Genomic DNA, 24,275 nt, shown 5'->3' on the forward strand with positions numbered 1-24,275 from the left:
ATGTTCCTAGAGCAACATGCACCCAGCTTGTGGCACCCAGGGTAGGCAAAAAAAAAAAAGACCCTGTCCTCTACACATTAGATTAGATTGTTGGTTGCCTCTTCTTATCATAGTGCTGCAAAGAAAGATGTGGATAGCCCATTGTTGCAACTCTAATTGTTGTAAGCCCCACTTCCTTCAGCTGAGGTGAAATTCAGGGGATATAAAGGGCTGACACCCTTTCTCACTTTCATTTTTTTCTTTTCTTCCATTTGGGAGGCAAGCACTAAAGACTAGGACATTCAAAAAAAACTGCATATATGGATAAAATTAGGAAGTGACCATGCATGCCTAAGGAAAGTCTCAGAAAAGATTTTAACTTTACATCCCTCATTGATCCTCCACAAAGAGATAGCTACAAAAATCAAATAAATAAAAAATAAGCAACAACAACAACAACAAAACCCCAGCAAATCTAAGGAATGGGGAGAATCTGATTTCCAGAGGTACTATATTATTAGATTTACATGTCCAGTTTTCAGTAAAAAGTCATATGCCATACAAAGAAACAGGAAAGTAAAGCCCAGTCAAAGGGCTTTCGATAGAAACCATCCTTGAAAAGGACCTGATGTCAGATATACTAGACAAAAACATCGAAACAACATTCATAAAGAACTATAAGAAGATGTGAATAAAGTCAAGAATTAATGTACGAACAAAAATTAAAAAATCAACAAAGAGCTAGAAAACTTTAAAAAATCTGGAACTAGAAAATACAATAACTGAAATAAAAATTTAGAGCGACTCAAAGTCAGATTTGAGTAAGCAGAAAAAAGAATCTGCAAACTTGAATATAGGACAGTGGAAATCATCAAGTCTAAGAAACAGGAAAAAAAAAAGATTGAAGAATTTAACAGAGCCTATGGAGCATGATCAAACAAACCAAATATACATTGTGGGAGTCCCAGAAGGAGGAAAGGGAGAGAAGAGAGCAGAGAATTTTAAGAAATAATGACTTCAGTTTTCAGTTTTCAAACTTTCCAAATTTGATGAAAGTCATGAGTATAAACATCCAACAGCCTCAATACACTCCAAGTAAGATGAATTCAAGGGATTCACACCAAGACATATTATAATCAAATTTTCAAAAGACAAAGGAAGAATCTTGAAAGGAGAAGAAAGAAGGGACTCTCAATAAGATTATCAGCAGATTTCTCATCAGAAATATTGGAGACCATAAGGCAGTGGTAGATAAATTCAAAGTGCTAAAAAGAAGAAAGCTGTCAATCAAGAATGCTATATTCAGTAAAACTGCCCTACAAAAGTTAGGGAGAAAGTAAGACATTCCCAGATAAACAAAAGCTGAGGGAGTTTGTGACCACTAGCTCTGTCCTGCAAGAAATGATGTAGGGAGTCTGGCAAGGTGAAATGAAAGGATAATCGACAGTAACTCAAAGCCATATGCAGAAATAAAAATATCAATACATGTAAATACATGGGCTTATAAAAGCTAGTGTTATTGTAATGATAGTTTGTAACTGTACTTTTTTGTTTTCCACATGATTTAAGAGACTAGTAAATTTAAAAACAAATATTAATTTTATATTATTGTTTTCTACAAAACTTAAAAGACAAATGCATCTAAAAGAATTATTTGTTTATTTTTTGGGCACACAATGTATAAAGATGTTATTTTACGACATCAACAACTGAAAGAGGGGACAAAGCTGTAAAGGAGCAGAAATTTTCCATATTTTAAAGTTAAGCTGGTATAAATTCTAATTAGATTGTTACAGCTTTAGGATGTTAAATGTAATCTCCATGGTAACCACAAAGATAATAGCCAGAGAATGTGCACAAAAAGAAATGAAAAAGGAATTTAAGCATTTCACTACCAAAAAATCTACTAAATACAAAAGAAGACAGTAATGTAGGAATGAGGGACAAAAAATATATATAAAGCATGTAGAAACAAATGGGAAAAATGACAACATTTCCTCCATATCAATAAAGTAGCCCCATCTTATCTGTGATTTTGCTTTCTACAGTTTCAATACCCAAGTGAAAAGCAGTCCAAAAATATTAAATATAAAATTCCAGAAATAAACAATTCATAAGTCTTAAATTGCATGCCATTCTGAGTAACATAATGAAATCATGTGCCATTCTGCTCTATCCCACCCAGAATGTGACCCATCCCTTTGTCCAGTGTATCCGTGCTATATACACTATTCACCCATTAGTACTGGGGGAAAAACATAGTATATATGTTTCAGTGCTACCTGGGGTTTCAGGCACCCACTAGGGGTCTTAAAACATTTTCTCTGCAGACAAAGGGGGATTACTATAACCACTTTAAATGTAAACGGGTGAAACTCTCCAGTCAAAATACAGAGACTGACAGAATGAATGAAAACGCATGATCCAAATACATATACAAGAGACTCATTTTAGATTCAAAGACGCAAATGGATTGAAAGCAAAAGGATGGAAAAAGATATTCCATGAAAACAGCAAGCAAGAGAAAGCAGGAGTGGCTATCCTAACATCAGATAATATGGATTTCAAAGCAAAAAACTTACAACAGACAACAAAGAACATTATATATTAATAAAATTTCAATACAGCAAGAAAGTATCACAACTGTAAACATTTATACACCTACTGACAGGTCATCAAAACACATGAAGCAAAAACTAACAATTGAGGGGAGAATAAATAGTTTCACAATAATATTTGGGAACTTTGATACCCTACTCACAATAATAGATAAGACAATGAGACAGAAGATAAGTAAGGACATAGATAACTTAAAAACACAATAAACCAAAATAGATATAACACATATATAGAACACTCCGTCAATAAACAACAACAGCATACACATTCTTCTCAAGTGCACATGGGACATTTTCCAGGATAGGCCATATGTTAGGTCATAAATTAAGTCTCAAGAGATTTTAAAAGAGAGATATCATACAAAGTATATTTTCTGACCACAATGAGATGAAGTTAGAAATCAAAAACAGAAGTAAAACTGGAAATTTTACAAAATTAAATAATTTAATTTAATTAAGCAATTAAAACAACAGACTTTTTAAACAACCAATGGATGAAAGAATCAGCCTCAAGGGAAAATAGAAAATACTTAGAGATGAGTAAAAATGAAAACACAACATACCAACACTTACAGCGATGCAGCAAAAGCTGTGTTAAAGGGAAAATGTATAGTTATAAAAACTTATATTAAAAACAAGAAAGATCTCAAGCCAGCAATCTAAATTTACAGCTTAAGGGACTAGAAAAAGAAGAACAAACTAAACTCAAAACTAACATAAGGAAGTAAATAATAAAGATTAGCCGAGATAAATGAACGAGAGAATAGAAAAACCATAGAGAAAGGAAATAAAACCAAAAGTTGGTTCTTCAAAAAGACAGCAAATTTGACAAAACTTTAGCTGAATGGAGTAAGAAGAAAAGAGAGAAGACAAATTACTAAAATCAGAAATTAAAGTGGGAACATTACTATTGAGTCTACAGAAATAAAAAAAGATTATAAAAGAATATCACGAATATTGTACACCCACAAACTGGATAACCTATGTGGAATGGACAAATTCCTAGAAGCACAAAATCTACAAAGGCTGAATCACCAAGAAATAGAAAATCTGAATAGATCTATAACTAGTAAAGAGATTAAGTCAATAATAAAAAATCTCCCCAAAAAGAAAAAAAGTCCTGGGCCTGATGGCTTCATTAAGAGTTCTATCAGATAAAGAAGAATACCAGTCCTTCTCAAACTTTTCCAAAAAATTTAAGAGGAGGGAATACTTTCTAACCTGGCTATGAAACCAACATTGCCCTAATACTACAGCCGAACAAGGACACTATTAAAAAAAAAAAAAAAAAAGGAAGAACTACAGACCAATATCCCTGTGGACATTGAAACAAAATTCTTCAATAAAATACTAGCAAAATGAATTCAGCAACATATTGATAGGATTATACAACATGACCAAGTGGAATTTATTCCTGAAATACAAAGATGGCATAACATTACAAAAATCAATCAATGTAATACACCATATTAACAGAATAAAGAGGAACAAAAACAAATGATTATCTCAGTGATATAGAAAATGCATTTGGTAAAATCCAACACCTCTGAGTGATAAAACAAACACTCAACAGATTAGAAATAGAAGAGGATTTCACCAATCCCATAAACAGCATCTATGAAAAACTCACAGCTAACACTATACTTAATGGAGAAAGTCAAAAACTTTCCCTCTGAGATCAGGAACAAGACAAGGATGTCTGTTCTCATCACATATATTCAAATTGTGCTGAAAGTCTAGAGCAATTAGACATGAAAAAGAAATAAATAGCCTTCAAATTAGAAAAGAATAAGTAAAATTACCCCGTTTGCAGATAATATGATTTTCTATCTATCTGTCTACCTATCTATCTATCACCCTACAGATACCAAAAAAAAAAAAAAATTAGAACTAATAAATAAATTCAACAAGAGCAGAATACAAAGTCAACACACAGAAATTAATTACATTTCTTTATACTAATAAACAATCTGAAAAGAAAATTATAAAAGCAATTCCATTTACAATAGCATTGAGTAGAATAAAATACTTAGAAATTAACTCAGGAGGTGAAAGACTTGTACAATGAAAACAACAAAACATTACTGAAGCAAAATAAGACATAAATATATAGAAACACATTCCAAGTTTATGGATTGGAAGACTTAATATTGTTGAAATGTCAATACTACTCAAAGTGATCTACAGATTTAATGCAATCACTGTCAAAATTCCAATGAAATTTTCTGGAGAATTAGAAAAACCTATTCTAAAATTCATATGGATTCTCAAGGGACCCAAATGGCCAAAGTAATCTTGAAAAATAAAGAACAAAACTGGAGGATTCACACTTCCTGGTTTTAAAACTTACTATAAAGCTGCAGTAATCAAAAACATGTGGTACTAGCATAAAAACAGACATACAGATCAATGGAATAGAATAGGGATCCCAGAAATAAACCCTTACATACATGGTTAAGTAATTTTTGACAAAGATGCCAAGACCATTCAATGGGGGAAAGGACAGCCTTTTTAACAAATGGCCTCAGGGAAACTGCACATCCACATGTATAAGAATGAAGTCAGATCCTTAGCTAACATCATATTTAAAAATTAAGTCAAAATGGATGTAAAACCTAAAATAATACAAACTCTTATAAGAAAACATGAGGCAAAAACTTCATGACATTAGATTCGGCAATGATTTCTTGGATATGATGCAAAAAGCATAGATAACAAAAGAAAAAATGGACAAATAAGACCTCATGAAAATTTTTAAATTTTGTGACTCATGAAATACTATCTACAGAGCAGCAAGGCAATTCACAGAATAGGAGAAAATATTTGCAATTCATATATCTGATATGGGATTAATATCCAGAATACATGAACAATTTTGCTGCAATGGGAACAGAGCATCCAGATGGTAACTGGGAGGAAATGATGAGTGGAAAAAGGTTTGTTAAATTTGGGACCACAGAGCAGGTTCGAGACACTGGGATAGAAACTGAAACACCAGAACAGTATTGGGGATCCAGACAGAGGGTGGGTGAAACAGTTCCTGGTACTGATATCAGAGATTTCCATGGAGGTCTTGGTCTCCCCAGCGGAGAGGGAGGCACCCTGCAGGGAACCAAGTCAGCTGGACACCTGCCTTAGCCGTCTGTCTTCTGTTCTTACCCAGGAGCCTGAAGAGAAGGAGGGGCAGAGAAGCAGGGATCAAAGAGCCTGGAAGAGAGCAATTTAAAAAGAGGAAGAAGAAAGACCAGGGCCAGCATGAGATCTGATTCTGTCAGGACAGAGGCCAATCTGTAGGAGAAAATCATAATAGACACTCATTTTCTATCTTTTGTTCAGTTTATCTAGTCAATAAATTTAGTTTTCTTTGGAAGCTTTCAGGTCATTAAAATGTTTTAAATTTTTTTATTTTAAGCAAATTTCTAGCCTTGGAGGAATCTTTCCATATCTCTATCTCTGTCTCTGTCTCTCTAGCTCTCTGTCTCTCTCTCTCTAACACACACACACACACACACCACTCAGTTCATATAGCATGGGGGCAGATGATCCTAAAATCTGCTCCAGAGGGGTAAACATCACTCATCTTAGCATATTCCATTATCCTGGGCACAGTAATTGGTTCAAACAAGACGTGTGACTAACATGGGTCCAATGAGATTCAATCCTGGGACTTTTGTGGATCGAATACAAGCCTAAGGCTACCAGACACATCTCTTGGCCACCATGTGAGGAGAGGCTCCTTGAAAATTGAAGTAAAAAAAAGTGAAAACAGAACTGAGAGTCAAAATTTAAGCCACACTACACTTGAACTTCTCAGTCTCATGAATTAGAAAATGTTTCCCCCTTTCCCACTGACTCAAGCCAATTTGAGTTGGTTTTCTGACACTTTATCCAAAGAGTCCTCACTGATGAAGCTACCAAATGTGTGTAGGACAGACTTGAATACTGAGGTAGCAGAGGTAAGCAAGGCAATCTCAAAATCAGAGGCAGGCCAGGATGAAAACATAACCTGATTGGGCTTGAGGGAAAATAGAAGAGGCACTGAATGAAGTCCAGAGAAAGAGGAGGCTCCAGGACTAGCGGGAGACAGCCTAGGCATTTCACAATGTACCATGCATATTTTACATCCATTATCTCACTCAATGCTGCAGCAGCTCTGAGAGCAGTGAGGAAACCATACTCTAGTGAAAAAGAAAACTGAAATGTCCCAAAGAAAGGATATCACCCCAGCAGAGCCTAGATCCCAAGTTTCCTGACTTTAGGAAGGATAGCCTGCAAGTCTCTACCAGCTCATGTGACACCTTTATACACTGCCCAGGCACTCAGCCCCCGGAGGAGGTAAGAATTGCTCACTTCTCAGCCCAGTGCCCCTGTGCAGATCCAGCCTGTGCACTGTAGCTCTGGACTTTATCCCATATGTCATATTTCCACTCTGCTTATTTCTCCTTTCTCTCTTCACTTAATTCTGTGTGTCCCTTCCTGTCTCTAGGCCTCAATGAGCCCATTTACAAAACGAAGTTGGGTCAAACAAGGACCCCCAACAATCTTCCCTATTGCAAAATTCTATTTCTATGCCTCAGCTGAAGTAGAAAGAAGCAGCTACCCATGAAATATGACAGGAGCATTCCAACAGCACCCCAAAAGTTGCCTTCACCATAATTTTGTCTTCAGTCAAATCCCTTTAGATTAAGCCATCAAAGACAATCATCACGATATGAACTGGGGGCTCACAATGGATGACTACTGTATACTTAATGTATGTCATTCTACTTCATCCAAGATAATGTGTTATCACAGGTTTCTGTCCATATCCAGAAGTAGAGCATTCCTATGAAAACTTTTGTAAACCAAAATGGTATAAAACGAAGAAGCAATTTTTGCTTTTTCACCTTTTGTAAAAGCAAAAAATCTTCTTCAGATGTCTTCCAGTTAGTGAAAACCGGTACTAATGTAGGTCTTTTATAAAAGTGAAGTGGCATAAAGAGGCCTTTCAAAACAGTGGAGGATACTCGTATTTCCATTTCAATGATGAAAGCACCAAGATCAGAGAAGTTGGTGTCTTGCCTAAGATCACACAGGAGGCAACTTTAGTTCTGCCCTGCTCCTAACTCCAGAGCCTAGCTACCAGGTCTTCCAACCACCACACCTTAATGCTTGATTTCACTTTATTAGGTTTTACCCAGGACACTAGAAATTCAAGATCTGTGAGATTTGATTTTTTTAAAAAAAGAGTAAAAACCATGCTCTAAGTAAAATAGGGAAAGGAAAGGCTACTACCATTGTCAGGGAAAGCAGAGTGGAGGCATGGAGGTTCTAGCAACATGATCCCTGCACTAATTCAGAGAGCTCCACCCAGGCTCCCCAACACATGCTTCCTGACTGCAAGCAAGTCCCTTTAACTCTCTGGGTCCCAGGTCTTTATTTGCCTGAAGGGGATATCAAGCCATGTTTCTTCTTACCTAACAGTGCTGTCACAGGGTGTGGAGAGATCATCTGTGACCAAATGTCATGCAGGTGAAACATCCTCAGCTTCACTGCACCAGGTCCAGATTCTTTGTGGCTAGTGACAGCCTCTCTGCTGTCACCATGGCTTCAAGTCCACTTTTTAAATTGTTGGCCTGCGTCACGAAGCCACAGAATTCAACCAAGGAATGTGGCCATCCTTTAAAGAAAAAAGTATTGTCTCCTTCCAGAAACCCCTCACAAGGGTAAAACTACATTTGCCCTTGTCCCTTGTTTAGAGGTGAAGCCACATACTCAATTATGCTGGCCTTCCCATCTCCCTTTGCAGGTACCGGGTGAGGTGAGGCTGGGGTTATTGATGCAACGTTCCTATTTTAAATGCAAAACAAACGAGACATCGTTTGTCTTGAATGCAAAATAAAGCCCCAGTACATTTTTCAAGCTGCTAATGCACAATTGGTCTAGCATTCATTTCTGTGGCAAACACAGAACAAGCAAAAATCTAGCAGGTTTGAGGTGGTTGTTTCCCTGTGCACATAATCAAGCTCTAAGGATGCATTTTCTAACTTGCTTTTGCATCAAATCCTTAAATTTGTATAAATAGTGCTGAAAATGAACCCCTTGTGTCCTTGTAATATTGCATCTTATTTCTGGAAACTGAACATCCCCAGATTCCAAAAAATTAGCAATAACTGAACAGCAAATGCATAATATCTAAAGTGTTGCTCTTCATCATCTTTGCAGTTGCTGGGAAAGCAGTGATCTCTAAGGCAACCTGTCCACAGATGCTTTGTAGTTGCATAGAATCAAATCATAAATATCTGCTAAAAAGTCCATGGCTCAAAGGACCTGTACCCAGTCTTCTAATATGTGAAGCTAATTTCCTTTCCATAATAGGGTTGTCTTTCTTTCATTTGGTAAAAAGATAGAGAGATTATTAAATCATTAGAATAATTGGTCCCCAATAAGTAAAATTTTCTCTAGATGATTAGATTAATTCTATAGAAAAAGGATAATTTTTCCAGTGAGCACTGATGTCTTTTATTTTTCACTCAGAGAAATGATCACTACTTTTCCCACCCACCCTCTTTATTACACACAAAGACAGTAATCATTTGCTTCCTATTAAACGGCAGGTCTTCACTGTATTTAGGAGCTGATGCTTTGGTTCCTCAGGCTTCTTCTCAATGGGTAGCTGGGGAGAACTCACTGGTAATGCTGGTGGGAGAGAGGAGGGGCATGGACCTCCATGGACTTCCAGTCATTCTTTTTCCAGCCCTCAAAGCCAGGCACCAGTTGGATGGTAACCAAATGGACCACCTACACTGAACTCCACAAACATTTACTAAGAAAGAGACTGCTATGGGTCAAGCTCAATACAAACTTAAGATGCCAAGTTGTTATGAGGCAAATGAGGATCCAACTAAAAAGTGAAGGAGAATGAAGAGGCCAAAACCCACACTGACCTGGGTTTCAATTTTGTTCCCACCTCCTAATAGCTGTGGGATCTCAAACAAGTGGATTAATGTCTCTAAACTTCCTTTTCTGCCAAATGTGAGTAACATCCTAGTGCTTCCATCATAGGTAGGATAATGTTACAGAGATGAATGTTTAGCACACAGTGCCTGGCCCCCACTAAGTGCTCAGTAAATAGCAGAAGGTACAGCTGGACCGAAGACAGGAGGAATGAGATGAGCCATGGAAGCTTTCTTGGAGGATGCAGGTTTTAAGTGATAAGGAATGGATGGGTTTGACCATGCAAAAAGATCCTTTCTAGTGTATGGATCACAGGACCAAAGGCATGAATGGGCTGCTGGGCATGGCCCATACTGAAGACGCTAAAGGAAATGGCCCAACACCCACCCAACCACCCACCTCCTTACCAACAACCTAACTCATCAGTCTGGTGGCTCAGGGAATACAAGCTGGTTTTTTACCATTTGTCTATTTGACATGATGAGAAAAGCCAGATTGCAGCAAAGAATATTTCCAGAGCATTCCAACTTGGGGTATATAAGCTGGTTTGAATTAGCATGGAGCCTCCCAGTAATAAGTGCTCGATAAACCCTTATTTGTAAATGACACGCCCTCTTCATTGCTGTGGATAATAGTAAGTAAAGTATCTTACAAATTAATTACAACATCCACCCGCTATTATTACCCAAGATAGTAGTATTTTTGCTCCCTGCATCCGCTTCTGAGAGAAAGATTCAGATGATGCCAAAAAGAACTCAAAGCTGGTATTTAGTCTTTTTAGAGCAAATAACCTTCTATAGTTTAGTCTGTGCTCAGTTAACATTCAGCCAAATCTCTTATACCTTTCCTAAACTCAGTCTTTGATAAATGGGAGCTAATATTCAGGATGAGGGCTGAAGGTCCTTCTGGGTCCTTCAGTGTGAAAGAAGGATTCCACCATGGCCACTAAACTGTCCTTGCTAAGGCAGGAAAATGGACTCTTCTATTTTCATACAACTTTGCAGCAAACTTACAAGTCGTCAAATCCAGTCTCCTCTTTCACAGATGGGAAAATTGAGACTTAGAGAGGAGGAAAGGCTTATTCAAAGTCAAGAAGCTGGCAAAGCTGATCCAGGACTCATATCCAGAATGGCTGACCTTGTCCACCTCATATGTGCTAGAAAGACCACTAATAATAAAATTAAAGCCAACTTAATAAACCAAAGCTAGATAAATTAGATGATAGATAGATAGATAGATAGATAGATAGATTAAAATAGATAGATAAACAGATCTATCAAAATCTCATTCTTCAAGCCCTTGGACGATCAAAACTTTAACCACTTATTACTCCTACCTGGATTTAATGGGTGGTTTCATTCATCACCTATGAAGCCATCTCAAGTCTTACTTTCCCTTCCAAACAGCCTGTTTCTAATATTGACTCAACATAATTTACAAAACATACTTTTATTATCTCACTAAGAAGCAAGCTCATTCACCCTAAACCTTCGATGGCCTTTATTATTTGATAATTTATCCTGGGTAAATCCTAGGACCCTCTGAGATTATAAACCCTCTTTGGGCAAGGAATCTGCCTCTCCTTTTCTTATATCCTCCACCACAGAGATTTCAAAGCAGTTTTGTACTCTGGCTGCATCAGAATTTCTTGGAGAGTCTCCCAAAAATGCCTGTTCCTAGGCTCTACTCACAAAAGTCCTGATTCAGTGGGTCTAAAGTGAGCATAGCATTTCTGCCAAGTTCCCTATGTGATTCTGAGGATTAACCGAGTTGTGCAGCACCCCACACCAGGCTAATATGCCACAGAGCCTCAATAAATACCTGCTAAATGACCTTTGAAGGAGAGATTCAGGTACTTCCCATAAAACCAACAATTTCCCAGATATATGGGAGGTTTTTGGTGTAACTGCTCAGTTCTAAAGACTGCAGGGCATTCTCTTGTCATTTTTTTATTCAAACTTGTAATGGAATTAATCTCCTTTTTGGGATAATTTGTTACAGACTGTGCAGGTGGATGACTAGAAGATATTTAATCATTAATAACCCAAACAGAACTTAGCTTCAGTGTGATGTAAAGATATTAAAAATTACCTTTGAATCATCTGACAAATAATGTCAAAGAAAGAGGGAGAAAGAAGAGGAAAGCCAGGGGAAGGGGGATAATCCTTTGCCAAGACCAAAATAAATTGCACCTACTCTATTATGACAACTGCTTTGCCTGAGAAAGTTGAAAGGAAGATCATAAATAAAGATGTTCATGGCCAGAGGCCCAGTATCTGCCTAGAAGCCAATGGCCAATGTTAGGTACTCCTTCCTTGGTCTATGCCAAAGCTTCAAACACATTACCGATAGCTGGAGTCATCAAGGTGACCCAGGCTAAGATTAACCTACCCAGATGTTGGGTGTGGTCATCTGTGTTAATAATTTGTAGTAGCAATTAGCAGATGGCTTGATGGGCAGAGGACAGTTAATGGAAAGATAAAGGATTGTTATCGGAGAGTGAAACTGAAATGATATGAAGTTCCCAGGAAGCGCCCCCAACTCTAAGTTCTTAGAGCCTTAAACCTGGTCAGATATTTAGGACAGGATAGGGCTAAGGGTCTTTGGCCTACATCTGTGGAAGAACCAGCTTCTCACCCAAAAAAGACATCAGGAGGTCAAACTTAGAGGCAAGTTAGTATTCTGTTATGCATATGGATAAGGGCTGTCACAACTTGACTGATGACAAAGACAACTTCTGAGATACATATTTTTTTAAACCTGCTGGCCTTTCCTTGTCTCTAAAATAACAATATTACAAGAAGAGATGAGCCAACTGGCGAGAGTCCATCAGCAAGTGGTCCCAATGAGAACTGCCCGTGCTCTGCCCCTGGACAGTTTGACACTCTGCTCCCCAAACTGCCTGTTCAGCAAAGCTTCCAACATCTACATGTCAGCACCTCAGTACAGCAAAGTCATCCTCAAAGCAGAGGGAAGCTCAAGGAATTTGGATAGAAAGGAATTTGGGAACCTAGAGACAGTGGACTTAGAGGATTGATACTATTCTGAATGTGTGACTTTTCGTGCAGTCAGGAATAAATGAAGTAGCAAGAAGCGAAGAGCAACTCTTGCCATATTTATCCAGTTGGAGCCAAGTGAGACAACGCAAATAAGGACTCCCCAGTTTTTCTGATATCTCTAAAACCATAGAACATCAGAGTAGGCAAGCTTTTAGAGACCTCATAGCTCAATACTCTCAGTTGACCAGCAGGGAGACTGGGGCCAAGGAAGTTGGGTGGCCAGGTGAATAACCTGCTAGAGACAAAACTCATTTGAGATCCCAACTTTGTAAAATTGTCAATGTTCTTTCACACATACCATGAAACAGAGAGGTATGATGGTTGGGTGGATGGATGGATAGACAGACACCTGGCAAGTGAAGCACTTGCAGTAATAGAAATCCAATATGGAAGCTGGGATTAGCAGTTTTTTCTTTCATTTGCTTCTTCATCTTCTTAATTTTCCCATAATTAAAACAATGAAATTCAAAAGTGGGAGGTCCCTGGGGGCAGTTTTAAAGTTATTCTCTTTAATATACATCCTCAGTCCTTTGATGGGCTTATACAGTCTCATGACTTTCCATCATCAGCTAAATGTTGACAACTCCCCAGTTTGTATTTCCAACCTGGACCTCTACCCTGAACTTCAGTCATATCCATCCAAATGTCTCTACAACATCTCTCCTTGTACATATAAAAGATATTTCAATCTTAACATGACCCAAATGGACTCCTGATCTCTGGTCCCCATGCCTGGTCCTCCCACAATCTTCCCCATACCCATAAATGGCAACTCTGTTCTTCTGTTGGCTTCAGCCGAAATCCCGGGAGTCATTAATAACTCTATTCTTTCTCTCATATCCCACAATCAACCCATCAGCAAATCTTATTTGCTCAACAAAACAACCAGATCTTACACTTCTTGCCACTTCCACTGAATCAAGTCTTGGTCCAGCCTACCATGATCCCTCAGTTCTCCCTGATTCCACCTTGCTCCCTTTCAGGATATTTTCAACAGAACCTCAGAGAGATCCTGTTAATAAGCAAGGTAGATCACAACACTTTTCTGTTCAAAACCCTCAAGTGAGAGCTTCCACGTCACTCAGGGTGAAGGCAAAATTCCTCCAAATGAACCACAAAGCCCCACGTGATCCAAACACTCTTACTTTCTCCCTCCACTCCAGCCACACTGCGACTCCCCCAGACACCCAAGCCTGCCCCAGTCTCAGAGCCTTTGCCCTTTCTGCTCTCTCTGCTTGGGCTCCTCTTCCCCCATATTTCTACCTGGCTGCCTCCTCATCTCCTGCATGTCTTTATTCAAATGTCACCTTCTCTGCAAGGTCTTCTCAGGCCATGATATTTACAGCTACATTCTCCACAATTAAAACTCCCTACCCACTTCCTTCCTTTATTTTTCTTCACTGCACTATGACTTGACAAGCAGTCCATATTCTACCAAGGAGAAGAAAGTTAAATTATTCCTGAAAATAACCACTTAGTCTATCTTGATCTTCTCCTTCCTTTTCACAGAAACTATGCAAAGTTATGAGGCTTGACTCTTCCTATGTGTCCCTGGAAATCGCGCACTAAATCCAGAGCACCAGGCCGAAATTAAAGATATCGATTTGCTTAAATGAAGCACATTTTCCAAAACCTAGTTTAAAGGAGAAAAATCTCTCTCGATGCTGTCAAGACACTCTACAGCTTTGAAACAAATGCCAGGAGGACGTCATTCTTCTTTTCACTCCCCCCACCAGCCACACGTAATTTTTTTATTGTATTTTAATTCACCCTTTGTTACCTAAAAGCAGAAGAAAAAATAATTCAAATAAAAGTACCACCATGGCTTGGGATAAGGTGAGAATTTCTCTCTCTCTCTCTCTCTCTCTCTCTCTCACACACACACACACACACGCACCCTTCACATAACCTTTTTCACAAGTTTATTTATCTGCTCTTTCTAACTCAGAGACATCAACAATGCAGTCTGGGAACTGTACAGGCAAATGCTGAGATCCTGTCTGGGTAGTAAGAACGTAAGGACAAGGTTCTACCATCTCCCAGATTCATCCATTCTAAGGCCCTTTTTGTTATTTATTGAAATGACTCGGCAATCATACAGTCATAATAGCTGTAAACAAATAGGCTGATCAATTACTCGTGTTTCATCATTATCATCCAGGCTCCTTCTTTTTCTGTTTTCCACATTCACCACTTCTCAATTCATTAAGAAACATAATGATTCATGAACACTTGTCTCTAAAAATGCTCATCTTACATTTTTTTTCCTCTTGCTACCTATAAATTTAACCATTTATCTTCTCAGGTGCTAACTCCTTTTGGGGATGATAATTATTATAACAATCTATTATTTGTTGAGACCTCAGGATGTCCTACAGTGGGGGCTACCTGATCTTTCTATTTCTAAACTTACTCCCTTAAACCAGCCAAAAATGCTCTTTTACAAAAGTAAATAGAGGGTTGCCTTTTTTTCTGTTAGGAACCCTGGAATGGATTCCAACTGCAGTTAGAACTAAATTCGAATTCTGTAGCCTGTTCTTCCAGGTCCTGCATGATCTGTTCATTGCATCCCTCTCAACCTCTTCCCCCTCATTTATGACACTCCAGCCACACTGGCCCCTTTTCCTGTTCTACAAGCCCAGCTTATTCCTGCCTTGAGATTTTTGCACGTTTTGCTACCTTTCCCTAACAAGCTACTCCCTAAGATGCCTGTATAATTGGCTCCTGCAAATAATGCGTGTCCCTTATCTTCTCTTTAGAGGCCTTTCCTGCCCATCTACACTCCCCACCATTCCTAGGCGTTACCCTCTGCATAGTGCTCTTTGTAGAACTGATCACAGGCAAGAATTCTCCTATTTATTGATTTGCTTACTTGTTTATGATCTGACTTTTCAGTGAGAATCTAAGTTCCACAAGACCTTACCTGCCTTGCATCTTGCTGCATTCCTGGGACCTAGGACAGTTCCTGACATAGACTAAAAGCTCAGTAAAAATTTCTAGAACAAAAGAATAAATACAATCTCTCAATCTTCACAATAGCCCATTTCAGGCAATACAATGGAGGCTTACTGAAGTTAAATTATTTCTCCAGACTGGTGTCAGAGGCAACAATCAAACTCAGGTCTCCAAAACCACAGTTGTTGGACTCTATTTTTCTTTTTTCCTTTTCTCTGATGGTTAAAGAGATGACCCCATGTTGACCCATCTCATCCAGATCCAAAACCACAGAATTAAAGAATCTCAGGTTTGGATGGATCGAAAGAACACAAATCTTAGTTCCCACTCAGGACCTGGACTCTTTCTCCAGCAGTGTGCTGTCCGCAAACACACATGTTCTCAAAGCAGCCAGACCCACGCTATGGTCCCAGCTGAGTGGTCTTTGTTAGTGTCCCTCTCTAGACCTCAATTCCTTTATTTTTATTCTCAAAATGGGAACATGCCTCCTAGGGTTGCTTTTGAGATTAGGTGAGATGATATATAGAAAGTGCTTAGTACTAGGCCTGGAACATAGCAAATGTTTAATTTAAATGACCTATTTTTTAAAAAGACAAATGAAATTACATATAAAACAGAAACAGACTCACAGATATAGAAAATAAACTTATGGTTACCAGAGGGGAAGGGAGAAGGAAGGGATAAACCAGGAGTTCAAGATTTATAGATAATGGCTGGTATATACAAAATAGATAAAGAAGTTTATACTATATAGCACAGGGAACTATATTCAATATCTTATACTAGCTTATGGTGAAAAAGAATATGAAAATGAATATATGTATATTTATGTATGACTGAAGTGTTGTGCTGTACACCAGAAATTGACACAATATTATAAACTGACTATACCTCAATTTTAAAAATGGAAAAAAAAGATCTATTTTTAATGATGTTGTGGTGGCTGAAAATACAGTATGGGGGCTTGCAGAGCTGGTTCTGGTGTCCTGCAGCTCTAGGTTCAAATCCTACAACTCAGTGGCTGTGGGCTAGTTTTGTAAATGAGAAAGCTCTGATTTCTTTATTTATAATAGAGGAGAATAAGAGCCCTTGATTTATTGGGTTTCATGAGGAATAAAAGAGAGCATATTTAAAGTCTTTAGCCCGAATATCTGCCCACATAATAAGTGAGCACAAGCTAAGAGCTGTTGTTAATATTATCATTGTCATCCCATCAAGTGAAGTTAAATTGTTTTGGGGGGGCAGGGTGCAAAATAAGGAGGGAATCTCTCTGCTTCTTCCAAGCCTTGACTCCAGGACTCTAGAATTTCTCCAGTCCAGACAGTCCTCTGCATCCACTCAGGGTTGAGACACCGGACACTTGCACTCTCCAGCCCTGCCCTCATGAGCCCTCTCCTTCAGAGGCCAGAGCCAGCCACCTGCTCCTAGAACCCCAATGCCTTCCTTGGAAGCTGCTGGCAGAACACAGACACGGGTGAACACACTCACATGCTCGCACCTGCACTCGGAATCCTGCTTAGCTTTCAGGGGAAAGAAAGAAGTTGTAGATGTTGATACCGAAGTGGCTCTGGACCCAGCTGTGGCCGTCTGTGTCACAGCTCCTGCATGTCACTTCCGGGGCTCTGCCTGCAGAAAACCCACTCCATTTCATTTGTTCTTCCTCGCTACCAGTTGGACAGGCTTTGAGGACCCTTTTAAGAGATTTTGGGGTATTGTTTCCCAGCATATGTGGGCAGTGTTACTACTTCCACCCCCTCAGGACTACTTAACAACATCAGCAAAGCAATTAAGCCCAGTTTTCAGGAAAATGCCAGTGGCTCTGCAGTGTCTGGATGGGAGTCTCAGCCCAATTATTTCCAGCTAGTTGTGAACGGCAGAGAAGTGGACTTTACTTCATTAGAACTTCAGCTCCCACTGATTAAAAGTCGACTGTGTCGGAGACAGTAAGGAAAAATGAAACAATTAAACTTGTCATCAATAAAATTGCTGTGTATTCCTCAACACAGGGTTTTACTTCTCTCCAGAGGAGTGATTAAAATGAACTGATTGAACTATAATTTGATTGACTGGAGAGCCTTCATCCATTGTGCTGAAACTGAACTTCAACTTATTGCCTTTCTTAGCTTGGGACATAAAACCCTCCTGCAGGCCTGCCGGAGCCCAGTGACAGATGCTGTGAACCCATCAAGTGGTGCTGGCCATACCCAGAGATCGGCCAAGAGACAGTGGTGGGCAGAATAATGTACCCCTAGAGATGCCCAGGCCCTAACCCTGGAACCTGTGAATATGTTACCTTTTGGGACTTTGCAGATGGGATTAAGGTTAAGGGCCATAAAAGGAGGAGATTATCCAGGTGGGCTCAATCTGGTCACACGAATCCTTAAAAGTGGGGAACCTATCCTGGCCGGGTTGGAGAGTGATGTGACTACAAATGAGTCAGAAACACGCAACTTCACTGGCTTTGGAGATGGAGGAAGGGGCCATGAGATGTAGATGGACAAGCCTGGGCATGGGGAATAGGCCCTGGAATACTCACACTCCAGAGGCTGTGGGCTGGAGCCAAATGAGTACCATGATGAGATCCAGTGTGTGTGTGGTGCCGGGACTTGGGAGGAGAGCAGATGGGGAGGAAAGGCCTCATGCCCTGAACACGCTGTGCAGATCTCCACTGACCCAGAGAGTTTGCAAGTTTGCATTTCACTTCTTTAGCAAAGATCCTGCACAGAGTATGTGCTCAAAGAGTGCTGAGTGATTTAAGGTTGAATGAAAATGCTCTACAAGAATGAATGAATGAATGAAAAAATAAATATGAATCAAATGTATATTGACTCTGAGTAAAAAGGTCATTAAACTCTTGGTATCTGGACACTTTGACATTGGGTCAGGAAACTATTTCTCTTTCCGCCCAGAATCCTATGGAAACCAAGAAGAAAGACTAGAAGGAAGCAAAGTATAGGCCCACTTCCTAATTTGCTTTATGCCCTTGGATGCTTTGAGCCTATTTCTAGGGCTTATCTCAGATTTGCACCTAAATTTGGCTCTAGAATATGGGCTCCAGTTGGGACTTACCATATGTCTTAGTCCACTCATGCTACCATAACAAAACACCATAGATTGGGTGGCTTCAATCACAGAGATTCGCTTCTCATAGTTCTGGAGGCTGGAAAGTCCAAGACCAAGGTACTGGCTGATTCAGCCCCTGATAAGGCTTCTCTTCCTGGCTTGCAGATAGCCTGCTTCTTGTTCTGTCCTCCATGTCCTTTCCTCCATGTGTGAGCTCAGACACAGAGAGAGAGAGAGCTCTCTTCCTTTTCTTACACAGCCACTAATCCCATCATGATTCCCCACTCTCAAGACCTAATCTAACTCCAATGACCACCCAAAGGCTTTAACTCCAAACACTACCACATTTGGGATTAGGGCTTCAACATATTGAATTGGGATGGTGGGCAGGGAGTATGGGTTGGAGACAAACATTTAGTCCCTAACACAGCAGCTATGTGACTTTGGCTGACTCAGTTAAACTTAGTGACCTCTGTCAACTCATCTGAAAGTCAAGGCTTGGGATGCAAGTAACAGACAGCACTTTCTGAGTACCTATCATGTCCCAGGCTCTGTGCTATTTAAATGTGCTTTGGGCATTAAACCCCTTATATCCCCCAATAGTTCTGTACATTCTGATAGTATATTATCATTTCCATTTATACGTAAGGAAATGTGTAAGATCTAGAAAGTTGAAGCATCTTGTTTAAGATCATAGTGGCAGAGCCAAAATTTGGACTCAAGTCTGAGACCAGAACTAAGATTTTTAACTTAACATAAAGGAATATTATGCTTGAAGCTGATATAATGATTGCTTAAAAACTCTTTGGCAGAAGAAACACTTTAGGGAGCTAGGCAAAGGCAGTTAAAGCCATGTGAATCCTCTCTCTTAATAAGAATTGAAAGAAAGCTCTAAAATATCTACAAATGGATAACCAGGGTATGTGTGTGTGTGGTTTTGCCCATGTACATTTGCAGACATTTTGCAGACACTGTCATTGTGCAATAGAAATGTTCCACATGGAACAAAGCACTGTACAAGGCCTGCCAGCCATTCACATGGTGTTCCCTAACAATTGATACCTGCTGCCATTTTCCACTGGAAGAGAAATGTGATTTCTATATGTCAGGCGACAGTCTTTAAAAGGCCTCCAATGATTCATATTTCAATGTGTATTTAATCCGCCTTGGCAAACAGCCTATGTGGGGCCTCTCCACTGCCTTCCTCCTAGCAACCAAGGCTTTTTGTCACCACAGCTTCAAATGGGCTCGCAGTCACTGTGCATGTGGGACTCGGGCTCCTGACACCAAGGCCCGCCTCTCCTCTCCAGCTCACAGCATTAAAAGAAAGATGAATCAGTGTGGCCTCCACCTTGGAAATGAGTTCAGTGTCAAAGGCCCATGTCCAACTTGTTCATGATAGTCATCCAGCACAATGCAGTGCGTCATGTTGCTGAGAAATAAGGAGCCTATGTAAGACTGGCCTGTAATTAGGGCTGAGCCGAGATTATGCTGTTCCTCTATCTAAGGCTAGGTCCCTCACTCCAGCCTTTGTGCAAGCCACCAGAGAGCACCACCACCACCACCAGTCCCCATACGGAAGGAAAGGTGGCATGGAGGAGGGGAGAGGGAACTTCCCCTTTCTGAGCAATATCTGACTCTGCAGAAAGGTCTTCTTGCCCTTACTTTACAGTTCACATCTTTTTGCAGGCTTTCAAAAAAGCATCTCTATGCCAGTGAGTCCCAAGTTTAGTCTCCAGCCAAAACATTGTCACCAAATTCTCTAGACTCAATGAGCCAAAACTGAACTGCCACCTCCACCTGCGTGCCTTATAAACATCTCACACTCAACATGTCTGACTGGTCTCCCACATGCATATACACACATGTTCTTAACTCAGTCCTCCCACCTCAGTAAATGACACCACAGTTTCTCCAGGGAATCATCTTTGAAACTTCTCTTCCCACTTGATATCCAGCCTATCAACAAGTCTGGTTGACTCTACTTCCCAAATAGATCTCAAATCTATTCATCTCCCTCCATCCCAAATATTACTGTCATCTCTGGAACATCACAATATTCTCTTCATTGTTCCTCCCATGGCTATTCTTCTCCTTCTTCCAAATGGGTCACCTTGCTTTATTGAGAGTGGTCTTTTGTAAAACAAAAAAATTGTACCTTGTACCACATCTATCACTTCTCTGCTTAAAATATTTCTATGGCTATATAAAATCTAAAGTTCTTTCCTTGGACTATAATGCCACCAGGTCTAACTCCCATGCTCTCCTCTGCAACTTTATCTCCTGCCTCTCTTCCCCTCACTTAATATGGTCTAGTCAACCTGACCTCCTCTTGGTTCCACAAATATGCAAGCTCTTCAGTATCTCCTGGCCTTAACACATGTTATTCCATTTGCCTGGAAACCTCTTACCTCTGCTTTTTCCATGGTTGTCTCCTTTTATTCCAGTAAGAAATCCAGCCTTACTATCCTGTCTATTATTCACTTTCCCCATTCCAATCATACTCTACCATTTCATATGATTCATCTTTATAGACTTGTAACAATTTGTTTTTATCCTTTTTTCTTTATCCTTTATTGCCTATCTTCTCCTCTAGCCTAGAAATCCAAGGTGAACTTGTTCCATGCCTGGAAAAGAATCAATGCTCAGTAACTGCTTAGTTGATTAATAGCTATATAGACAAATGAGTGATGAGTGACTTGCCCAAAATCCCACAGCTGACAAGTACCAGGATTCAAACCCAGGACTGCCCCTCTCCATAGTTTATAATCTTAAAATTAACTCATGGTTTTTTGATTCAGACTGGTCATTGGCAAAGCCATGTGTCTTCCTTCCAACCCCGTGATGCCAGGAGTCCAACACTCCTGTGCTGCCATTCCCACTAAAGGTTTTGGGGTAGAAGGTAATCCACTCACAGAGGAGTCAGAGAGGAACCATGCCAGAATTCCTGGCATCCAACAGGAAGAGAGATGTGGGGGGTACTCAGTGTACCCTCCATGGCAGATTTCTGGTTTAACCCATATTCTAAATTATCCCCACCTAGGACATACACTCTGCTTCTATGGTTGGCATTGGGAAGGACAACCAACTGCTTTCCCAAGATGTTTTCACTCATCTATGAGTCCTCAGAGACTGAGTCTTGAGTAGGTTGAGCCACGAAAACTTTTAGACACTTTGCAGTGGCCCATGGAGCCTGTTACCAATAGTTTATGTGTCCCAGGCCATAATGCCATAGGCTCACCTGATTTCTATGCAGTAGGGGTGCCTCTGAGCACACAGCCAGTATCCTATCTCAACTGTGTTTCATCATCTCCCCATTTCTTTTTGCCCCCCAATATTATCTAAAGCCATGAGGGCCCTTCAGATACTGCAAGTATAGCCCCAAAGTACAAGCTAGATTATACCCACAAAGGGCACCCTCACCCTACAGGACATGGGGTCAGTGGATAAATACTATAGGTTCCTGTTCTTCAGAGTGACAATTCTGTGATGCATTCTGTGTGGTTCCTCGGACGGTCCCCAGTGAAACTGAATCCTAGTTACTCAATGTGGTAAATCACTCCATGATACATCTTTTACTGGCCTTTCCTTCTCTTTCTCTCTTTTTCTCCTTTGTTCTCACTCTGCTTATTTGTACCACTCCATAATTAAACTACTTACACCCAACCTACGTCTCAGGCTTTTCTTTCAGGGAAACCCAGACTAAGAAAAGCTCAATCCTAATATAATTGGTCACCACCCAAAAGAACACACAGTGTTTGCTGGGAACTCAAGATGGAAAAAAAAGTTTTGGCTCAGAGCAATGCTCAGAAACGAGTATGTTTAGAAGTACAGATCACTGCAATTGGAAGAAACCTTTCCAATTGAGTCAGTCCTTTGCCCTTGACCGTCAGTGAGCTTGAACATCTGAGGTCACCACACTCTGCTCTGAAACTTTCCATAACTTCCTGCCCCCTTAGCCTGGCACATAAGCCTCTTATGATGTGGCTCCAACTTACCCCTGTGGCCTCACTGTTCTCCCTACAATGGTCCTTCCAAATCTCTTTACTCCCCTTGCTCTAACAGAACCCCAGAACTTAAGGCCTTTGCCTCTTATGCCTGCATCCTCCTTGCTTAGGATCCACCCAGACAGGGCTAGCTTCATGGTCAATCAACCTATGCAGTCACACTGGGTCCCACACATAGAAAGGCCCACATGCTTGGTTCAATGTTCTCCTGTTACTACCCTTAAATTCTTAATTATTTTTGAACAAGGGGCCTTGCATTTCATTTTGCACTGGGCCATGAAAACTATGTAGCCACTCCTGCCTCCAGAATATACAGTTATGAGATTTAAGTTTCAATTTACCCTACAGGATTGTTAAGAAATTATCACATTACCTCCCGTCAGGCAGAATCTGTTTCTCACACTTTGCCTCTTAGATCAAAATATTTCTTTAAGTCAAAGGTGGATTATTTGAGAGAAGGAAAAAATTATCTTAAGGCTGCTTCTGCTTATTTCCTTAATGAATTTGGAACCAAGGGTAAAGTTAATCCTAACATCCCCAAGAGTGCCACATATTCCCAGGTACCCTATACATATTGTCTAAAAGTGGAGGTTATACCTGTGAGTTGCAAGGAGAATTCCAAAGGTGCTATCTCGTACCTCCTTTGTTGAGTCTCAACATCTTATTTTAGTATTTTGCAGGACTTTAAATACCCATGGTTTATTTATGAACTGAGGGTTATTAACTGTTTGAAACTTCATTAAGTCCTTCCCTGGGGATAGTCTCGGCTGAGGTCCTTTTAGATGATCCCTCCCCAAATATCTGTCTAATTTAGATTTAATAGAACAGTTTATTGTATGTTGATAAAACAATAATGAATTAATAAAGCCTTCACTGAGACTTAGGTAACAGATACATAATCTATCGTTGTTAAAGCGCCATGCAAATGTTTTTAATAATCAGCATTTAATATGCAGCAACCAAGACGTAAATCCAGCCTAAACACACATTTGGAAACTCATTTTAAGCTGCTCATGAGTTTCTTGGAGATGGGAAAACGCGGAGGCCAAATGCACTGCAGGACATCTGGTATCCTTGAGTCCCTTAAAGCCTGGCAGGGATCCCGGGGCCTAAGCTCAGTAGAAGCAGAGAACCCCCTGTTGGAAGGTGCCCCCAGATTCCTCTCCCCAACACTGGGGTTTTTAGATTCTTGCTACATCTGCCATGTATTTTTCAATGCTCCACCAAGAAAATGAATCAAGGACACTGCAACCAGGTAATCTGAATGTCCATGTTCGTCTGAAATATTGCAAAGACAGCTACTGAGGAGCTTCACAGAATGACCTCTGTCTTGACTTTTCCATACAAGGGGACTGTACCAAATATTCAGCCCAGATATCGCAATAAAAAATTATCCTTTACCCCCCATTTCTGTATCTTATTCTTAGGATGTTGATGCTTGGGTGACTGACACTTGTGGTCATCTTGGATTTGTGCAAGAGATCACATTTCAGGTTGGGATTTTCATAATCTTAGACAAATGTCCAGGAGAAGGGTAGGCAAGCTGTCATGTTGAATCCACTCAGGAAGGCTCCCAAGAGCTCCCAACACTTCAAGAAATCGAGCTCTCCTCACAGGCAGAGACTCATAGTATGGCCACACTGTCTCCACCATTGACC

This window comes from Vicugna pacos, chromosome 9 (assembly GCF_048564905.1).
Source record: "Vicugna pacos chromosome 9, VicPac4, whole genome shotgun sequence".
Taxonomy (NCBI): Eukaryota; Metazoa; Chordata; class Mammalia; order Artiodactyla; family Camelidae; genus Vicugna; species Vicugna pacos.